The sequence below is a fragment of the Diabrotica undecimpunctata genome, chromosome 9 (assembly GCF_040954645.1).
Source record: "Diabrotica undecimpunctata isolate CICGRU chromosome 9, icDiaUnde3, whole genome shotgun sequence".
In the NCBI taxonomy this organism is placed as follows: Eukaryota; Metazoa; Arthropoda; class Insecta; order Coleoptera; family Chrysomelidae; genus Diabrotica; species Diabrotica undecimpunctata.
The window spans coordinates 64,183,477-64,195,306 of record NC_092811.1 but is presented as its reverse complement, the minus strand read 5'-3'; the positions used below and the strand labels follow the sequence as shown (position 1 = coordinate 64,195,306).

Below are 11,830 nucleotides of genomic sequence, written 5' to 3'. Positions count from 1 at the left end.
TATCCTCCCGTGGGGGGATAACGGGTAGGTGAGGTAATCGCAACACAGGTACTACGGGGAAGGTGGAGCCCCACGAAACGTTTATTTTTGCATACGTGGCGTGGCACCTTCACTTTGGTGTCGGACTCGTAATGGCAGAGGTTTCGTTAACGGTCGTATGCCGAAAGGCCAGGAAGACCAGGGTCCTGCCAATTTATTTGGAGGACCCGAAGCACAGCTATGTCCGGTAGACTAAAATATTCGGTTCCATCTTGACAGAAAAGCTATCTCTATCATAGGCTTATGTCCTATGTCATCTGTGCTGTTATATTGATGAATAGAAAATAAAAGAATGTGTTGATATTTTATTGTAATACTAACTCAAATAAACGTGATACATAAATACATAATTAAAAGTGGTTACATTACGATACCATCTTGAAAACCGTTAACATTGACATACATCAATCGTGCTGTCAACCATAGACAGGTTTGTTCCTTATTCACGAGTATTTATTTAACATGTGCTAACTTCATTTAAATCTCCCACTTAGTTTCTGTCAGTCAACTTTTCTAACGTAGTGAGAATATAATTTCTTGCCTCTTTTTGGAATTTATAAAAGAATGCAAGCAGTATTATAAGATTTATTTTATGGTCTACAAAATTCTCTTGGGGTAAGTACTTTTATTGTAATCTTTATTCTATAATTCTGACAGCGTTTCCGATATTCATAACCTTACTTATTTTGAAACCACGCTCCTTGAATTGATTATGATTTTTTCTTAATTTTGTGCAGTTGAAATCTTAACAAAATTTCAATAGTAAGTCTATTTCATTTTATCCTTGCATTCTGCTATTTGTTTCATTGTAATTTTGTAAAATGGCAAGGAAGTTAAACCCCTTTTGATGTGTCTCTAATACCAGTTATTGTTGTATTTTTAGTTTATTGGGTTTTTTGGCGGTTTCATTGACAACATTCTAATTTTATTGACCAGTTTGAAAAATATATTGACCACGTTCAAGACCGTATGAAAATTTATTGGCTGAATTAATCAAATCATTAAAGTTTATTAACCAGTGGAGGACCTAACCTAAATTCTTAACAAAATATGAAAATTTATTGACCATTGGAGGACCTAACATCTACAACACACAGGCAGCCCATTGAAATCCTAAATATCACTAATTATTGTTAAGCTTTGGCAGGGTGGATTATTGTTTATTTTTTATTCTTTTTAATAAATATGTTTAGTTAAAATTTGTCTTATTTGCTTTCAGCTAAGAGTTCAGGTGCAATTCCTAGTTTAAGACAAGACGAACTCACACTTGAGATACTGAGCTAAGCAAGACATAGACGATAAGCTCCCATGGTTGATTGAGGTATCATTTTTATAATAGTACTTCAATTCTCTTTGGTAGTCTTATCGTTACAAATACTTTCCAAGGTTCCAGGTAGTCAATATAGTACAATAGCAAGCTGTCTCAACCGTTATAATTTATATATTTTGTAGTAAACATTAAAAATGCAAAATATGTGATGATCTCTAAGAGATAACACCAATTTGGATAAATCCGCATCAACGGTCAACGAGTACGAGTTAAAACATACACCTACCAGCCTCTTTAAACCTTTACTGTCTTATTAATAAAAATTGCTTAGTCCGAAGTTAGTCTCGGACTAGTTAGTCCCAGATTAAGCGAGTACTAACTTCATTTTCAGAATGTCATTAATAAACATGGACTAAGCTCAGACTAACTAAACCTTCCTTACCCTAGTTACAACAAGTTTATGTTGGCAACCATTGCGAAAAAGAAGAAAAATGGAGAGAATTTTGTGAAAAAGAAGAAAAATATTTGAGAATTTGACAGTTAGTATAAGTTGGAGTTAAGTTTAGTTGGACTTTGTTCTGAGAAAATTTGTTTATATTTTATATTATTTTTTTTCCTGTTTTAACTTAAAATGACCGAACAAAAAGCAAAACGTATTCGTTCAATGAATTGGGATGAAGAAGAAAAGGTAAGTAATTTGCTTAAAAGTTTATATTAGAAATTTTGCTATTTCTGATTTTTTTTTTTTGTAATATTCCAGCAATTGTTTCGCAGTATTTTGAGAGACTATTCCCACATCATAGAGGAGAAATCTTTAAATGCAAACTCCAATAAATCAAAAACAAAGGCATGGGAAGCAGTTCATCAAAAGGGAGATATTTTATATGTTCTAATAAAATTTTATTGATTATTAATACCTATATAAACATTTTTGTAAAAAGTACACAGAAATTTCATATTTATTTATTCAACTTGTTTAATTAACAATTCCCCAACTTTGTCTTTTTTTGTTTAGGTTCAATGAATTAAATAGCAGGCATGGGGATTTAAGACAATTGCAGATCCAATGGAAACATATGAAAATGAATGCCCGCAAGGTGTACAGCAATTATACTCGAGAACAGAAAAAGACAGGAGGTGGACAGGGATCCACAATTCCAGATGAGATAGTGATGGAGATTAAGAACATCATGAATCCTGCAGAATTGTTGAGAGATCATAATGTATATGATTCTGATGGCCCTGTGAGTTTTCATATTATAGGTATTATTATATACATTACATTAAATTTTGTTTTTCACAGATAATAGAATTATCAACCTATGACATGGAACCAAGTACTAGTGAAGAAGTGGACACCCAATTAAAGGTCAGTAGATTTATCAAAGATTTAAATTTTTTAATTATGGTATATGATTAAAGAAAACTTCTTTTAACAGATATTTGAGAATGATATATTGTCACCAATGGAGAGTGAAGAATTTACATAGGTGGAGAGTGAACAGGTGGAGATTGAAGAAATGAAACAGGTTAGTTGATTTGATGTGCCAGAGCTAAATAATGAGTTAATTACCATGTTTGCACAATAGTTTACAAATTTTCATTTAATTATAATTAAGTTTTGTTTGTGTAACACATTATTATTTTAGTATGTTAATGAAGGGGCAAGTACATCAAAAGGAAAGGACATACCATGCATCTCCACTCCCATTAAAAAATGTGGAACACAAAATTAGTAAGAAGGTATGTAGGTATAAAAAACAGCACCTTTGGAAAATTTTAATTAACAGTATGTATTCCAAAAGTATTCAGCTAGGGAATTCAAAGGTTTATTCGGTCATTTTATTTGGCAAAAAAAATAGGAGACAGCTACTTCATTGATTTAATAAAAACGTTTTGCTTTATATTTCTAAGACTTCATCAGTTCACTACAAAAAAAGATGACAACGGCTAAGAAATAAACCTACCATTGCGTAATACATACTCCCTTTTTGCAGTGAACTGAAGAAGATTTAAAAATATAAAGGGAAACATTTTCATTAAATCAATGAAGTAGCTGACTGCTATTTGTTTTTCCTACTAAAATGACCTAATAAACCTCTGCATTCACTAGCTGAACACTTTTGAAATTTAAATTGATGGTTGCACGATATATATCATAATAGTCATATAAGTCATAGAGTAGAAGTCATAATATATAATAATTTTTAGTCATCATTGTTTCTACTACATATAAGTAATAGTATTGGTCTAATTATTGATGTTTATATATTCTCATCTTAGTTTTCATAGTTAGTATTTTCATTAACTTTTATTTTTCCGGATATCCAAAGGTAATTTAAAAGAGGATGCTGTAAAGTCTCAGGCCATGTCAAAGGTATTTAATTATATAACGTCTGATAGCTGCTATGTGCATGTAGTAAATATTAAGTCCTTAAATAAAGCTGAAATTGTAACAGTTGACTGCCAAATCTTTCCTTTTTATTCATATTTTAACTATTATTATAATTTGCAGGATCAAGAATATGTGGCAAGTATGGTTCAATTTTAAAGAGAACTTAAAGAAAAAGGAGCACAAGAAATATATGGAATTTCTAGAAATTGAACATAAGAGACGCATGAGAATTATGGCAAGAGAGCATAGGATGGTTCAAAAAGAACAGAGCCTCAAAATAAAAGTTCAGGAGGAAACTTTAAAAAATATTTTATCACAAAGGGAAAATATAAAAAATACTAATAAACATAATGAATTGTAAAATATTTTAATAAATGAATTTTGTTTTTAAAAATTTTCGTTAATAAAGGCAGCTCGAGCTGCATTCCCTCTTATTGTATTATTTACTGCAGGTATTTCTGGCATACCATCATTTCCTGATTGTTCAATATCATGAACCATATCAACTTTGTAAATGGCAATATTGTGAAGTATTGTTAATATATAAGTAATATATAATTTTGTGTTTTCTAATTTGGTGGTAAACCCATGTAATAAACATCTAAATCTTTGTTTCCACACACCAAAACACCGTTCCACTGAGTTGCGGGTTCTTATATGTGCCCTGTTGTAGCGTTCTTCCCTTTCTGATCGTGGATTTAAGACAGGAGTAAATAAATAAGATGTGCAGGCACATAGTCTGAATATCCTAATAATCTGCCTTTGAACTCAGATTGCTCACACCTACGTTTTAAACTACACTCATTAAATATTCTGGAGTCATGAGTGCTCCCTCTCCAGTGAGCTACTATGGTCATAATTTCCAAATTTGCATTGGACACAATCTAAAAGAAAACAAACATTTATGTCTTGAAATAGAATAAAATAGTATTACATACTAGTAAATAAGTGAATGAAACAGCTCAGTTATTCCAGTCATATTATTTTTGAAATAAATTAAAAAATACAAATTTCTGGATTTTCACTAGCATTCTATTTATAACTTGTCATAACTGTTTGACATAGTGAAACAGTTTTTAGATTTAGAAATAAAACCACACTGAACATGTCCAGAGGTTTTGTATATTTTAAAAATATATAAATTTTAGACATTTAGCAAGTGGTTTTGAAACTTTCTTGTGTTTTTTTTGCTAAAATTATTGTATATGAGCCCAGAATAGGTGACTTATGTTTTGACATATACAATAAATTTAGTAAGTGACCAAATTAGCCTAGAATTATTCTTAACTTGTACATTTATTGAACTATATCCTTTTATATTTATGTAATATTGTCCACTGTTTCCACTAACTTTTGGTATTCTTGTATGAACGCAGTCGATAGCTCCGATTACTTGCCTAAATCCACATATTGCATAAAAACCTGCAATTGTCGTATTTTGTCATCATCATCATCATTTTGGCTTTACAACCCTGTGTGGGTCCTAGCCTCCCCAAGAATTTTTCTCCAGTCGTCCCTATCCATCGCCTTCCTCCGCCAAGCACGTATTTCCATATTTCTCATGTCTTCATCGATGTTATCTAGGAATCTTGTTCTGGGTCTTCCTCTTCTTCTTTGACCAATAGGTCTATCAAGGAGCGTTTTTCTAGCTGGGTCGGTTTGCTCCATCCGCATAACATGGCCTACCCACCTTAGACGTCCTATCTTTATGTGTTTTACGATATCTGGTTCCTGGTATATCCTATAGAGTTCGAAGTTGTATCGTCTTCTCCAGACACCATTTTCATTTACCGCTCCATAGATGCGCCTTAGTATTTTTCTTTCGAAACATCCTAACATGTTTTCATTACTTTTTGTTAAAGTCCAGGTTTCTGAACCATATGTTAGGACTGGGCGTATTATTGTTTTGTAGAGTTTTACTTTTGTATTTCTTGATATAACTGTAGATTTAAAAAGGAGATTAAGCCCAAAATAGCATCTATTAGCCGTGCAAATTCTGCGGTTTATCTCTGCGGTAGTGTCATTTTCAGTATTGACGAGCGTTCCCAGGTATACAAATTCGTTAACTGCTTCGATGACGTCATTTTCTATAACAAGTGGCCGTAGTGTTTGTCGTATTTTGTTCCAAATCATTTTCTGGCATTTTAATCCAACGAGCTCTGTGCTGTACCAGAGCTAAAGCCACTTGTTTACAAACAAGGGAGACTGCTGGCTGACTTATACCACTAATATCTCCAGCATCATCTTGAATCTGTTGAAATTATAATGTAATCAGTCAATTTAGAAATTAAATTTTGCTATATTATAAAAACTGCTGTAGCTTTTGAAAAGCGATATTTGCACTTAAATTCATTTTCTTCTAATTCTTCTAGAGGATTTTTTCTAATTTCATATATTTTAATATGTCTTAGATGAATATTATTTCGCTGATTTCTATGGTCATTAAATTGTTCTATTATGCTTAAGTCGTTGATAAAATAATCTTCCATTATTAAATAATGTATATGAATAATCAAAAACAATTCAGGTTATGAATACCAAAACAAAACTCAACTCAATGTCAATTGTCAAGTTAGTCACTCTCTAAACCTGCCACTACCTCGGATTAAATGTTAGTCCGAGACTAGCCAAGGTTTAGCTTAGTGTGTCCTTAGTCGCTGTTTATTAATACGAAAAATGAATATTATTGGTGTAGTCCTGGGACTAATGTTAGTCCAAGGTTAGTCCGTGTTTATTAATAAGAGAGTCAAAGTTTTCAGTTTGTTTGTCACCTCCCCTTCGTTCCCTTAGAGACTGAAATTCTAAAAGATATTTCTTGCCAATATTTTGAACGCGGTATATAAAAATACCCAAAATTGTAAGAAAAGCTTTGGAGCAAACCTGTACCATTCCATAATTTTTTTGTTTTCTATGCTAAAGTTTTCTATACTTCGTACGTTTTAAAATAAAATTATCTTGGTCCACCTTATTTGGTGTCTCATAAAAAGATTGATGGAAGCGCCGTACATCTTGGAGTTTAAGTTTTGAAGAATAAAATGTTTTTGAATGAGTGTATGTTGGTAATGAAGGGAAGCCTTTTGCTGTATACCTGGAATAAAAAACATCTAGACATCGTTTCTCAATATTCCTCTTACACTTATCATTAACTATTTTTGTTTTCTTTGGTTTAGGATCCATTAATTTTAACACTGTTAAAAATAATAATTAAAACAAAAACTGTATTACTTTTATTTAAAAAAGTTACCTTCTTAATGTTTGCAACAAAGCGAATACCCGCATGAAATGTTAGGTTAGATTCGTTAAAACAAGGTATTAGCGAGTTTTGCTGCAGAATATGCAACGAGCTAGCTTTGCAATCAACTCTTACATAGAACGAACTAGTTTTGCTACCAACTCTTATTTTATATATTGAAAATCAAGAGAAACGAGCACGTTTTGCTACACTTTGGGATAAGACTATTAGAATCCACAACTATCTCAAATTTTTAATTTTTGGTAAGGAGCAAGTTTTTCATCTCAGCTACCCATATGTAATAAGTAAAAACAAAACTTGTACACACGCATTAGCTTCAAGTTACCGGACTATAATTACTTGTTTTTGCAGGAAAGGCTCTTCTGGCACTTAGAATTACAAAGAACGCTTGATTTTTTACATTTGCAGCGTTGTGAATTGAATCGGTGAGATCAGAAAGGGCATGAGTCACATTTTTTCATAAAATGACTTTTCATGTAAAAATGAATCTTTGTAGGTAGACACATAGTTTTGTGCAGAAAGGGCGTGATTTCGTATACTTATTATGCTGTTTTATGCATACCTCTAAATATACTGAGAGCAGAAACGGCCTGAGTCGACGACTCATGCCCTTTCTGCCCGCATTAATTTCTTCGCCACTGGTCATGCGCCAGATATAGTTGTTCGCTTACCAGCTGAAGTTATTCGGTAAAATAAGGCGAATCCAGGGCGAATCAGTATATATTTTGATGCCGGTGAGATTGTGTCTACATTTTTTTTTAATATGTCGAATTCGGATAGTGATGGTGATGTTAATGTTTTTAATACCGGGAAAAGGAGATGGAGGAATGAAACTACACATAAACGGAATATTATTCGTGACTCTGGGCTTCATGGATTAGAACACATTAACTGGAAGGGCAAGACCGTTACGAAGAGAGAGACAGGACCGGATTGCAGGTTTGTATTTCTGTAATTAAACTTTTAAACTTAACACACGAATACACGTCAAACAAATAATAAATAGAAAATATATTAAACAAAAAGAGAAATCAAACGATTTCTACTTAGCGAAACCGAATTCAAATCTTAACCACTGTGTTTCCTAAAATTTGCGAAACAAACAGCTGGATGAATTACTCGGCAAGGGAATCTAAAATTGCATCCCACAAGCCGTTCATCCTAGTCAAAATTCGTAGTGAATTCAGTTTCTCGTACTTCCAACGAAGTAAATAACAAAACAGAATGACGGTATTAGATTTTTGTTTTGATAAAGTGCAGCAACAACCGTTGATACGTATTTCGACCTCCTTAAGTCTCTTCAGAACGGTATAGCCACTGCTCTGAACCAAAACAAAAATCTTTCCCGTCCTAGATAATAGTTATTAAAATAACTATATACAGACGTAACTACGCCATCTAAAAACAAAAAGAGAAATCAAACGATTTCTACTTAGCGAAACCGAATTCAAATCTTAACCACTGTGTTTCCTAAAATTTGCGAAACAAACAGCTGGATGAATTACTCGGCAAGGGAATCTAAAATTGCATCCCACAAGCCGTTCATCCTAGTCAAAATTCGTAGTGAATTCAGTTTCTCGTACTTCCAACGAAGTAAATAACAAAACAGAATGACGGTATTAGATTTTTGTTTTGATAAAGTGCAGCAACAACCGTTGATACGTATTTCGACCTCCTTAAGTCTCTTCAGAACGGTATAGCCACTGCTCTGAACCAAAACAAAAATCTTTCCCGTCCTAGATAATAGTTATTAAAATAACTATATACAGACGTAACTACGCCATCTAAAAACAAAAAGAGAAATCAAACGATTTCTACTTAGCGAAACCGAATTCAAATCTTAACCACTGTGTTTCCTAAAATTTGCGAAACAAACAGCTGGATGAATTACTCGGCAAGGGAATCTAAAATTGCATCCCACAAGCCGTTCATCCTAGTCAAAATTCGTAGTGAATTCAGTTTCTCGTATCAACGGTTGTTGCTGCACTTTATCAAAACAAAAATCTAATACCGTCATTCTGTCAGAAAATATATTCTTTGAAATTAAATTTTAAAAATTTCATTATATTTCGATGAAGGTTCCTGAAAATTAAGAATATGTTTTTGTTATCGTCCATTTCAGTGTTAATAATATTTATTTTTTGGCTGTTTAGTTCAATACATTTTTAAAACTAATATTTTTGTTTGGCCTGCGTAACTTTTTTATTACATCTAATTACAAGCAGATAATCCACTATTTTATTTCTTTTTCAGATGCCTAAAGACGTGGTTTAAACATTTTACTGACACTCAGCGAAAAAAACTCATAGAAAGGATTAACAATTTTAATTCTAAAGTCCATCAGGACATTTACCTTCAACAACTGATTGAAAAAACAGAAAAGAAAAATATTCGACCCAGAATGTGCAATTTCAAGTATTTTGTGATAAGAGACGATAGTGTGCGCATTAATGTTTGCAAGAAGGCCTTTGCTAGTTTACATGGTATTACTGAAAAAAGAATCCGTGGCCTATGTGATTTGTTGAAACAAAATAAAACTCCAAAGGATATGCGAGGTACCAACATAAAACATAAAGCGATTCCAGGAAATATATGTGAAAAAATACATAATCATATTGATTCCTTTCCAAAAAAGAAAACACATTCAGGTAAAGAAATGTTTTATTTAGATGCAAGGTTAGACGTTAAGGCAATGCAGTCTCTCTTTGTAAAAAGTATCCTCATTTGAATGTTAAATATGAATTTTACTTGTCATATTTCAAAGAGAACTTCTGTCTTCGATTTGGTCGACCACAGGTGGATACTTGCATAACGTGTGAAGAGTTAAAAGTAAAATTGAAACATTCTTCACTCTCTGAAAATGCAAAAATGAATGCAGCAGCTGAACTAATGATACATAAGCGACGGGCGCGAAAATTTTACACCAAGTTAAAAGAAGTGACTGATTTGTGTGCTACAAGCGATGACGTTTTGGAGTTAACATTCGACTTCATGCAAAATCTACCTCTACCCCACATTCCAGTGCAAGATATATTTTACCTTCGCCAGTTATGAGTACATTGCTTTGGGGTACATGACATGAAGACTGGGCTTTCAACGATGTTTTTGTACCACGAAGGTGTTGCTAATAAAGGAGCAAACGAAGTATACTCAATGTTACTAAAATATATTGACAAGTATGTACCTAACACAGTCAAAGAGTTATACCTATTCTCAGATGGATGCCCGGGTCAAAATAAAAACCACACGGTAATCCGATTTCTCACTGCCTTGGCTAATACTAACCGTTTTACTGTCATTCATCACTATTTTCCTATCCGGGGGCACTCCTTTCTACCTAATGATAGTGACTTTGGTACAATAAAAAGGAAAATCAAAAAGCATGATCGTATCTATGAGCCTAATGATTACAAGAACTTGATAAAATTAGCGAGTACAAAATTTTAAATAGAAACATTACAAACTAATGAAGTGCTAGATTTCAGCGGTTGGTGGCCTAACATTTTTAAAAGAGCATGTTTATCTTCTGATTCTTATGGTAAAGGCATACCCAGAAGTCAAAAGGAAACATTTGGACCGTCCTCTTAAATGCAGTTTACTTACCGCTCTACATCTAAAGGCATTGTCAAAGTATACACATACATTGAAGGGTTTGTGGTGAAAGGATTCAATCTGCTAAAGTCACATGTGAAAGATATTTCTTTACCGAAGCAAAATGCTTATCAGGAAAATGAGAAAGTTCCTATTAAAATCAAGAAGCAAGAAAATATACGTTTAATGCTTGGATACATTCCAGAATCGAATCTCCCATTCTACAATAGCATACTCGAGTGGCCAACAGCTCAACCCGACGATAACGAGAGCGAAGATGGAGAAGATTAGAATTATACAATATTATAAACAATGATTTTAAATATGTACTTTTTGTTTAATAAACATAATGCAAAACATGGTATTTGAAAATTTCAATTAACTATGAGTGCAGAAAGGTCATGAGTCCCACGTCTTACATCCTTTTTTTCTGGTTTTGTGATAAACTAGGTTTAGCCTTTGCTGTGTAAAAATGTTCCCTATATGATATTCTATTACTATAAATATATTGTAGATGCACTAAATAAGACTTGCTTGATCGGAATAGTTTTTATCAATTTTCTCGAAATGCCCAACAAATGACTCATGCCCTTTCTGATCTCACCGATTCAATTGCATTGGCTACTACAATTGTAGTGACGAAATCCTTGACTGCCTAAATTCGATTTACTGTTCGGGTGTAAATTCGTTTATTGCATAAAATTGGTTTAAAATACCATGCTTGGTGCGTAGCTTATATAGTCTTTTATCTTTAACAGAAATAATAATGGCAATCATATTTCGGTTATCGGTCTTAGCTCTATAAACTTCTGGAATTTCAACTTTTGCAATAGGGAATCTATCATTAGAATGTTTTAACATTCTGTCAGCTTGTTGTATGTCAATTTGCTGTAAACTGAACTATTACCATCGTCAACCAAGGTTGTATATTTTAGTCCATGACTTTCTAAACTTTGTTTAAACCCTTCTATATTAATGTCTGCTTCCATTACATTGGATGTTCCAGTCCAGTTTTTAACGCAGTTGTGTGTAGGTACTATACTATTTTTATTTATGTGAAATACACAAAAACTGCAGTATTTGTATGGGATTCTAGGATTGCAATGATGCAATCCTAGAAGAGTATAAAAAATACTAGTAACAAATTGTAGACATCTTGTAGATAATGTGTCTTATATGAATGCTTGATTAAATTAGTAATAAAACAATAACTGTAATTACAACTCAAGAAGGAGCATTATAATTGGCTTTATATGATCGTTTATATGCCCGTCAGCTACTA

The 11,830-nt window shown here is 32.8% G+C and overlaps 1 long non-coding RNA gene across 1 annotated transcript; it reads left to right on the top strand.

The window, feature by feature from the left end:
- The first annotated feature begins 2,431 nt into the window (after positions 1-2,431).
- Positions 2,432-2,838, top strand: LOC140450095 (uncharacterized). The gene is made up of 3 exons (XR_011951957.1): positions 2,432-2,553; positions 2,613-2,678; positions 2,749-2,838. It is a non-coding gene; the product is annotated as an uncharacterized lncRNA (long non-coding RNA).
- Positions 2,839-11,830: the final 8,992 nt, after the last annotated feature.